The sequence below is a fragment of the Chrysemys picta genome, chromosome 2 (genome assembly GCF_011386835.1).
Source record: "Chrysemys picta bellii isolate R12L10 chromosome 2, ASM1138683v2, whole genome shotgun sequence".
Classification (NCBI taxonomy): domain Eukaryota; kingdom Metazoa; phylum Chordata; order Testudines; family Emydidae; genus Chrysemys; species Chrysemys picta.
Genome location: NC_088792.1, coordinates 112,596,709 through 112,606,257, shown reverse-complemented (window position 1 = coordinate 112,606,257; position 9,549 = coordinate 112,596,709).

Below are 9,549 nucleotides of genomic sequence, written 5' to 3'. Positions count from 1 at the left end.
GGGCCCCGTGGTCGGCCCAATGGTACCAGTGGGCACCGTGGCCCCCGACGCAGCCCCCCTCAGAAGGACCATTTGCCTCCCTCTCCAGACCTCCGAGGAAGGAGTCGGTGGGACATACATCCTTGGCGCCGTGCCACGTGGTGGACCCTCCGGTGCCAGTGGACGCTCAAAATACCATGCCTGCCTCCTCACCCTCCCAGATAAGGCTATTACAGCCCTGCCTCCCTCCGTCCCGCAGGAGGACTGTAGGGCCCACCAAGAACTCTTAAAAAGGGTGGCATCAAGCCTCCACCTCCAAGGAGAAAAGATGGAGGAGCCCTTGGACTCCCTGTTTAATGTGCAGTCCTCCTCGGCACCGGGCAGGGTGGCCTTGCCTCTCCACAAAGGGGTGGCAAAAATTTCAAATGCCCTGTGGCAAACACTGGCCTCATTGGCCCCCATCTCTAAGAGAGTGGAACGCAAGTATTTTGTACTCACCCAGGGACACGAATACTTATACACCCACCCTGCTCCTAACTCCCTGGTGGTCAAGTCGGTCAACCACAGGGAGCAGGAGGGCCAGCCAGCCCCAACCCCAAAAAATAAAGATTCACGGAGGCTGGACTCTTTTGGAAGGAAAATTTATTCGTCCTTGAGCTTCCAGTTATGGATGGTGAACCACCAGGCTCTCCTGGGCCGGTATGAGTTCAATCTGTGGGGCTCCCTGCCCAAGTTCGAGGACTTCCTCCAGGAGTGTGACTGGAAGGAGTTCAAAGTGCTGGTGGAGGAGGGTACAGCAGCTGCCAGGGCAAGCCTGCAAGCAGCCTCGGGTGTGGCGGACTCGGCCATGCGGTCCATGGCCTCTGCGGTGTCCATGAGAAGGGTGTCATGGCTCCTGTTTTCTGGGCTGTCCAGCGAGGTGCAGACCTCCTTGCAGGACCTCCCATTTGATGGCAAAGCTCTGTTTGCAGAACAAACAGATACAAAGCTGCATGGCCCGAAAGACTCCCGCACGACTCTCCAGATTCTGGGTCTCTATGTTCTGGCTCCGGCTAAACCTAAGTTCAAGCCGCAGCAGACTCCGGCTCAGGCCACCCACCCAAAATACGAGGCTGCTTATAAGAAGTTGCGGGACTATAAGAGGCGCCCGTAGAGGCACTCTCAGCCTACCCCCCAACCTGGGTCCTCCAAGGGCAAGCAGGTGGGGAAAAGGCGGTTTTGATGGGACATCTGGGGGCGCCCTGCCAGTTCTCATCAGGGATCCACCCTCAACAAAACTTCCCTTCTCCAATCGGTTGTGTGCTTTCCTTTCGGAGTGGTCACGGCTGACCTCAGACCACTGGGTCCTCAACACCATCTCCTGGGGCTACACCCTCCAGTTTACTTCCTCCCTGTCCAATCACCCCCCGCCCCATCCCTTCTGGGGGAACCCTCGCATGAGGCTCTGCTCGAGGAGGAGGTGGGGCGGCTCCTGGGCCTAGGAGCGGTGGAAGTGATACCCGGGGAGTTCAAAGGTAAGGAGTACTACTCCCACTATTTCCTTATCCTGAAGGCCAAAGGGGGGCTCAGACCCATCTTGAATCTGCGAGGCCTGAACCAGTATATGATGTAGCTCAAGTTCTGCATGGTCTTCCTGGCCTCCATCATCCCCTCCCTGGATCCCGGGGACTGGTACGCTGCCCTCAATCTGCAGGACGCGTACTTCCACATTCATACATTAGAGGGACACAGACATTTCCTCTGTTTTGTGGTGGGGTAGGAACACTACCAATTTTCGGTCCTCCCGTTTGGCCTGTCCACTGCCCCCAGGGTATTCACAAATGTATGTCAGTGGTAGCGGCCTACCTCAGGCGCCAGGGGGTCCAGATCTTTCCCTATCTGGATGACTGGTTGGTCAAGGGCAGCTCCCGGTTGCAGGTGCGGGATCATGTGGCGCTCCTTCTGTCCATGTGCACCACTTTGGTCCTGTTGGTAAACAACACCAAGTCCATGTTAGTCCCGGTTCAACACACAGAGTTTATCGGGTTGGCCCTGGACGCTTCGTTGGCCAAAGCCTCCCTCCCACCAGACAGGTTCGAGACCTCAAAGGGGCTCATCGACACTGTCACAAGGTTTCCGGTGACAACAGCCAGAGCATGCCTCCAGCTCTTGGGTCATATGTTGGCGTACATGTATGTGGTCTGTCATGCCAGACTCAGGATGAGGCCCCTCCAGCTCTGGTTGGCCTTGGAGTTCTCCCAGGCCAGGGACAGGATGGACAAAGTCCTCACAGTGCCCGAACCAGTGATTGCCTCCCTATGGTGGTGGTCCTTCCCGAGAAACATGCTCCAAGGGGTCCCGTTCAGGGGCAGGGCTGTGTCGCTGGAATTGGTGTCCGATGCGGCAGACCTAGGATGGGGGGCCCATGTGGGGAACATTCAGACCCAAGGTCTGTGGTCGGCTTGGGATCTGACACTCCACATAAACGTCAAGGAACTCAGGGCAGTACGGCTGGCGTGCATGGCCTTCCGCTTGCACCTGAAGGGCTGGGTGGTCAGGGTCCTCACGGACAACACGGCCTTGATGTTCTACATCAACAGGCAAGGCTGGGCCCAATCTTCTGCCACAAAGCCCTCAGGCTGTGGAACTTTTGTATAGCCCACGACATCTGCCTACAGCCCTTCCATCTGCCGGGCGCCCAGAATGCACACGCGGATCGCTTGAGCAGGGACTTCTCCTCTCAGCACGAGTGGTCTCTCCACCCAGAAGTGGTGCACAGACTTTTCCGAGTGTGGGGAACTCCCCAGGTGGACCTGTTTGCGACTTGGCAGAACCGTCACTGTCCCTGGTTCTGCTCCGGGGGGATGAGAGGGAGTTGAGATGGGGTGCTATCTCTGATGCCTTCCTCCTGTCCTGGTCAGGCCAGTTTCTCTATGCCTTTCCCCCATTCCTGCTGATCGGCAAGGTCCCGGAAAAGATAAAGACGGACAAGGCCCGGGTCCTTCTGATTGCCCCGGCATGGCCCAGACAGCATTGGTATGGGACCCTCACAGGCCTGGCGGTCGCCCTGCCATGGCCGTTGCTGTCCCGCCCGGACCTGCTCTCCCAGGACTAGGGCCGCCTTCTCCACCCCAACCTAGTGGCACTCCACGGTGTGGCTGCTCAATGGTTAGGTAGGGAGGAAAGGACGTGATCAGAAGGGGTTCAACGCATCCTCCTAGAAAGCAGGCGGCCCTCCACACGCTGATCCTACTTGGCAAAGTGGTCTCAGTTTTCCAGATGGGCGGACGAGTGGGGCGTTTCCCCAGTGACCGCCCCAATCTATCTTATTCTGGACTACCTCCTTCACCTTAGAGCCCAGGGCCTGGCGCCCTCATCAGTTAAGATGCACCTGCTGGCCATATCAGCCTTCCATCCTCCGGTGCAGGACCACATGATAGTCTCCCATGCTATGACTAGTCGATTCCTTAAGGGGCTGGATCATCTCTTTCCGTATGTTAGGCCCCCAGTCCCGCAGTGGGACCTAAACCTGGTATTGGCCTGGTCCCACCTCTCATGGAAGGTGGCCTTCCTGGTTGCGATCACATTGGCCAGGCGGGTCTCAGAGCTCAGGGCCCTGAGCTTTGAGCCCCCCTCAGGACCCTGAGCTCTGAGACCCGCCTGGCCAATGTGGGGGGAGCTGGACCTTCAAGATAAGGTCCAGCTCCGCCCACATCCTTCGTTACTCCAAAAGGTGGTCTCCGCCTATCACATGGGGGAGGACATTTTTCTACCGGTCCTTTGCCCCCAAACCCCACGTATCCAGTGAAGCGCGCCGTCTCCACATGCTGGATGTGAGACGGGCCCTGGCTTTCTACCTGGAGCGGACTAAGCCATTCATAAAGTCCTTGCAACTGTTCGTCACCTCGGTCGAGCACATGAAGGGTTGGCTGATCTCCACTCAGCAGCTCTCCAACTGGATCACCACCTGCATCCGTACCTGTTATGACCTGGTGGGAATCCCTCTGCCACCAATTATGAAGGTGCACTCAACTCGGTCACAAGCCTCGTCGGCTGCCTTTTTGGCTTATGTCCACATTCTTGAAATTTGTAGGGCTGCCACGTAGTTTTCAGTTCACAGGTTCATCTCGCACTATGCGATTGTCTCCCAAACCAGGGATGATGCTGGGTTTGGCAGGGCTGTACTCCATCCTGAAAATTTGTGAACTCCTACCCACCTCCAACAGATATAGCTTGGAATCACCTATTGTGGAATACACATGAGCAATCACTCGAAGAAGAAAAGACAGTTACCTGTTCTATAACTGGTGTTCTTCGAGATGTGCTGCTCATGTCTATTCCACAGGTCGCAATCAACGTCTGTCTCTAGATCTGGCGTGGTAGTGGGCAGTACAGTTCTGTATTCTGTACCAGACTTGATTCTGAAGCTTCTTCCTTCTGGGGATACTGCTCAGAAGTCACCTGAAGTGGAACACCCATAAGGATGCTACTTGAAGAAGGAAAAGTTACTCACCCTGAGCACTGACTGTAGTACTTCAAGATGTGTGTCCCTATGGGTGCTCCACTACGCGGCCTCCTCACTGTCTGCTTTGGGGTTTTCTTGGTCAGATTTTTGCAATAGAGAAGGAACTGTGGGCAGCTCACCCATGCAGCCCTGTATCGCCTCAGCGCAGGGCATGAGGATGTGTAGGATGAACACACGTTGTTAACGAAAGTCTCTGATTGAAGGTGTATGGGGCATGTGTGCACCTGAAGAGCAGCAAGCAGCCACAGGGACACAGATCTGGAAGACCTACAGTTACTGTGCAGGATGAGTGACTTTCTTCCTCTGTGTCCGCTGAAAGTAGGACAAGAAATAATTGGCTTAATAGGCAGAAAAGGAAATTTAGGTTAGATATTGCGGGGGGGTGGGGGGGAAATGTTTTAAGCAAGGGTAGTTAAGAATGGGAGCAGTTTATCAAGGGAGGTAACTGTCACTGGAATTTTTTAAAACCAGATTAGACAACTACTTGTCAGGGATGAGCTTGTATACTTGGTCCTGCCAAGGAGGCTGGACTACATGACCCCACTTTAACTTTCCTTTGAAACCTTCCCTTCAGGAAAAACACTCAGTTTGGTTTAATATACTGGTGCTGGTGACCTGTGCAGGAGGTCAGCTCAGATGATGTTGTGGTCCCTTCTGGCCCTAAACTCTGACATTATTTTAAACATTCTTCTATGATATGACAACCACTGAAGTCTCCATAAATCAGCAACAAGAATTAACATGGCTTCTTTCTTCTATGGCTTATATATCACAATTAATCACAATTAATACTTGTCAGATGATCAAATGGCCCATCTGACAATACCCTCCCAAATGTTAGGTTTCTACCACTGAGCCACTAGTTGTTTTTTTTTAAATGCCCAAAGTGTGCAAGTGTAGTTTCCCCCCACCTCCTCATTATCTTAATTCTCAAAAATGTCTGGACCACTACTACTCAACTTGCAAAGAACATTTTGTTCTTGGGCTTGAGAACAAATGTGCCGAATGTCATCCTGGTATTGTTAACCCAGTACAGGTTATTTCCACAGGGAGCTATAGATTTAACCACAATCCCCTACACTACAGATCTGTTCCCCCTCATGTATCTATCAGCGGGGGTGACTGACACTCTACAAACACTAAGGAGGCAGGTATAAGGTACAAACAGAATAAGAATTTATTTAACTGGACTCCCAGCAAGAATAATAAACAAGATATATAACAAGATATATACAATACAAAGCACTCGGCTGTTTAATCCCACAGGCTGGCTTGAAGCCAAGGACCCCAAAATAACACAGGTAGATATACAAATAAACCAAGGAGATTAATACATGACCATGTCTGATGCTTTTACAGAAGAAGGACCACACATAGGTTTGGGAGCACAGCAGGGCCCACAGGAAATGCCAGGAGACAGGCACACAAGCACAGGAACAATGCAAGGGACCAGGAACGACGTACCACAGGATCAGGAACAACAGGTAAACAGGTCTTCTCTTGACCCATAGTCTCGGCTAGGACATAATAGGCACTGGGCTGCCGCTGGGGCAGACAGTGCTGTGCACACGGCCCTTAAATAGAGTCTTGTCTCCAGTCAGATTACATAGATCACATGAGCCTGTTCCTGCCTTAGGTTGCCCGCCTTGAACAGAAAAGGGCACCAACTGGCAAACAAGAGGGCAATCCACAACTTAGGCAAACAAAATAGCAAATTGGAAAATTAACCTTACAGTATGTAAAAGATGAACAAAGTTCTAGGCAACTGGAAATGACCCTTTGCAATGGAAATGTTTACACAGTTTTCATTATAGGCATCGGCGCTAGACAAGAACAAACATTTAAAGCTACTGGGCCAAATTGAACTCTAGTGCAAATGTATGCAGGCCTATCATTGGAAGTAGTCTTCTTACACCGGGGCTGAATTTGATCCATTGGTCTTTATTGACTTGAAATAGCAATGTGCCTTTGCACAGCTGAAGCAGTAAACATTCTATTCTGTGAAGATCAGGGTCAGCTAGAAAACTTTCAGAAATTGCTTTGCAGGGTAAATGTCACAGACGGTTTGTTGAATTATTTAAAAAAGGAATTCACATGCAACAGTGACCTTTCCCTGTGTTCCACGCATATTACTGTTCCTTATGCTCCTATTGGGTCTTTCATGTGGTGGCTTGTAAAAAGAATTAACAGTAATTGTAATAGAAGAGGCACCTAAAATTCAGTGGAAGTGCAGTGCTGCCACTTCTGGGGGAAAAAGGGAATCCAAACAGATGAGAACTGGGAATCGGTGATTAACAGTCCCATTGTCACCACAACTTCCTGCTGTAAAGGCCTGCCCGTCGGATTCCGTAGCTTCTACAGCAGACTCTCCAGACTGCATGTATTATTAATAAATTGTTTTTCACAACACCAAACCGTAGCTTTCCTTGGGTTTAATCTTGAGAGTTTACTGAGCACCTGTAGCGGCGCCCACTGGACGTTGGAGTTGAGGATGCTCAGCACCTTCAGGATCGGGCCTGGATTCTGGAGGATGAAACCTCTGATCTCATCTTGTCCTGACTGTCCCTGCTGGAATGGCCTGGCACCAGCAGAGGAAAAGAACTCCGCTGCCCCAGATGGTAGTCAGACACTGACATGACAAACCACTGTGCCTGTACTTCTCCGGTAAACAGGGCTCATCACAGCCTAATCTCTCACATACTTTGAGCCACATGTGCTCCTGCAGGAATCTACGTATTCAAATTAGAAACCACTCAGCCGTCTTAATGGACAGATTATGAACAGCTCTGCTCACCTAGAGGACAACCTCTCGTCCTGACACAAAATGCAGCTGGCTGAGCATCAGCTTCAGTTTGTGGGACTTGGTGTCAGAGGTGGAGCAAGCTCCCTTGCCAAACAAGAGTCAGAGGGGCTGTAGAAACATGCACAATAGCTATAAGAATGTTCACACTGGCTGAGAAATCTAATGAGCTGAAGCCCAAGGTGCTTAAAAAAGGTTCATCATCTTGCATCTCTTGTATTGCAACATTCTTCTCTCTGGCCTTGACATGCAATCTTGACCCACCCATATCCATTCCCAATAGTGCTGCAAAGGTCATTTTCCTAACCCATTTCTTTAATCACATCACTCCTCAGTTTGTATCCCTCCATTGGCTCCCCTTTCTCTACCACAGCAAACATAAGTTTCTTGTCCTCACTTTCAAGGCCCATCTCCACTGTGCCTATCGCCTCTCATTTAGCATTGAAAATCCCCCTGCCCCACACTCTGTCAAATTCCAAAATGTATGTATAGAAAACCCTACCTAACCAAAAGGAGTAGAAGAATCACTGAAGCTCTTAGACCTGTTCCCTGGCTTCCACCAGGGACACTATATTGAAAACATCTTCTCCCTCCAAATGATGGTTGTCAGACAACCTGCAAAACACCAAGAATCAAGGAAGCAAAGTCTAGCATCAGAGGTGGAAAACAGTCTGTTCATATTTAACTCCAAGAACTTTTTGCAGGTCCATGCCACTGTTTGAACATCGGCCGAAGTGGCGGCAGTACACAGACACCCACCTTACAGCTTTATATTGTTTCTTCTTTTTGAATTTGCTCAGCTTGGATGACAGTGAACCTGAATTGGTTGGTTTCACTTTTCATTTACAATCACTTGCACTTTCTGTTTCGCTTGCGCCAGCACAAAGCGGTCGTTTCAGTTTCTTCCCTTTTTTGAAAATTAAAAAATAAATATAAAATGGCATGAAAATTTCTCTGTATGTGAGGGTTTATGGAATTTTTTTTTAAGCAAAACCTAAAATCTGTGGATCTAAACTACCGGACAGCGTCAATTGAAACAATTCTCTCTTTTTAAATTAAAACCGTTTTTCATTTGTTTTCACTTCGCCTTACCCCTCACACTCCATGCTCTTTCCATTCTGAATCTGACTCCTGGCACTTATCATGTGGCCAAGAGACAGTTCTAGAAAATGCATCAGGATCCGAATACAAACTTTGATTGTCTTGTGGCACAATCCTCCCCCATCTTCGCTGTGACGTATAGGTATGTTAATCTGTTTTTAAAAAAAAATGTCTGAGTACAAAGGATGATTTTTTCCTCCTTTTCACTAAAGTGAAAAAGCAAAATGAACTTGTTTCAGATTAAAATCCAGATATGTTCACATGGTTCTAGTAAGTATAATTCTGCAGCAGAAAGGTAGCTGGAGAATAACCTTCCTGTTACTTACAAATAGTGCATAGGCATAAACTGATATGTTAATGTGATGCAAGGGTTGGATGCTCAGTGTAAGGGCATTTATTATAAGTTTACCTGTAATCTGTTCAGTTATTTGCTAATCAATATTCTGAATACAGAGGGGCTGACAAGGCAGTGTTCTGATTTGGATTAGATTTATTGAGGGTGGGGGTGGGAATTAAGGTTTGATACCAAATTAGATCTAGTGTTTATATTCGATGGGGCAGAACTGGAGACTTCCATCAGCCTGAATTGTGGCCATCTTCCACATTCAGCAGCACTCATGCAGTTTCTGCCATCGGGAGCTGGACTCCATGGGTGGCGGTTATAATAGGCCAGGGGAAGCTAAGCCTTCCCTGGTGCAGCCAGTGCTGACCCCACTGCTGGACGCCTGCTGGGAGTGGGCTTCCGCCAGAAGTTTTTGGTTATTTATTATGTGCCATGCAGGTTCCCAGGAGATTGAGGCGGCGGTATCTGCTACTCAGTTTCCCAATCCCTTGGATTCGCCAGGGAGATTACTGATGAACCCAGGAAGCTGAGTGGCAGATACTGCCTCCTCAGCCACCCCGGAACCTGCATGGCGCATACAAAAAGCTCAGCATTCTCCGCCCGCTGCTGCCTGGCTGCTCCTCTCTAGCACTCCAGCCCGCTGATGCTCGCCAGTTCCTCCTCTCCTCCCCACTAAGCCTCCTCCCCATTTGGCTCCCCCACTGCTGCTTGAGCATGGAGGTGGGGGAAGGAGAGGAGGGATGTACGCTTTGAGCTTGGGGGGGATTGAGTGGGGAAGGGGTGGGCCCTGGAGCGGTGCCAGGGTGGAGTGTGGGTGGGTCC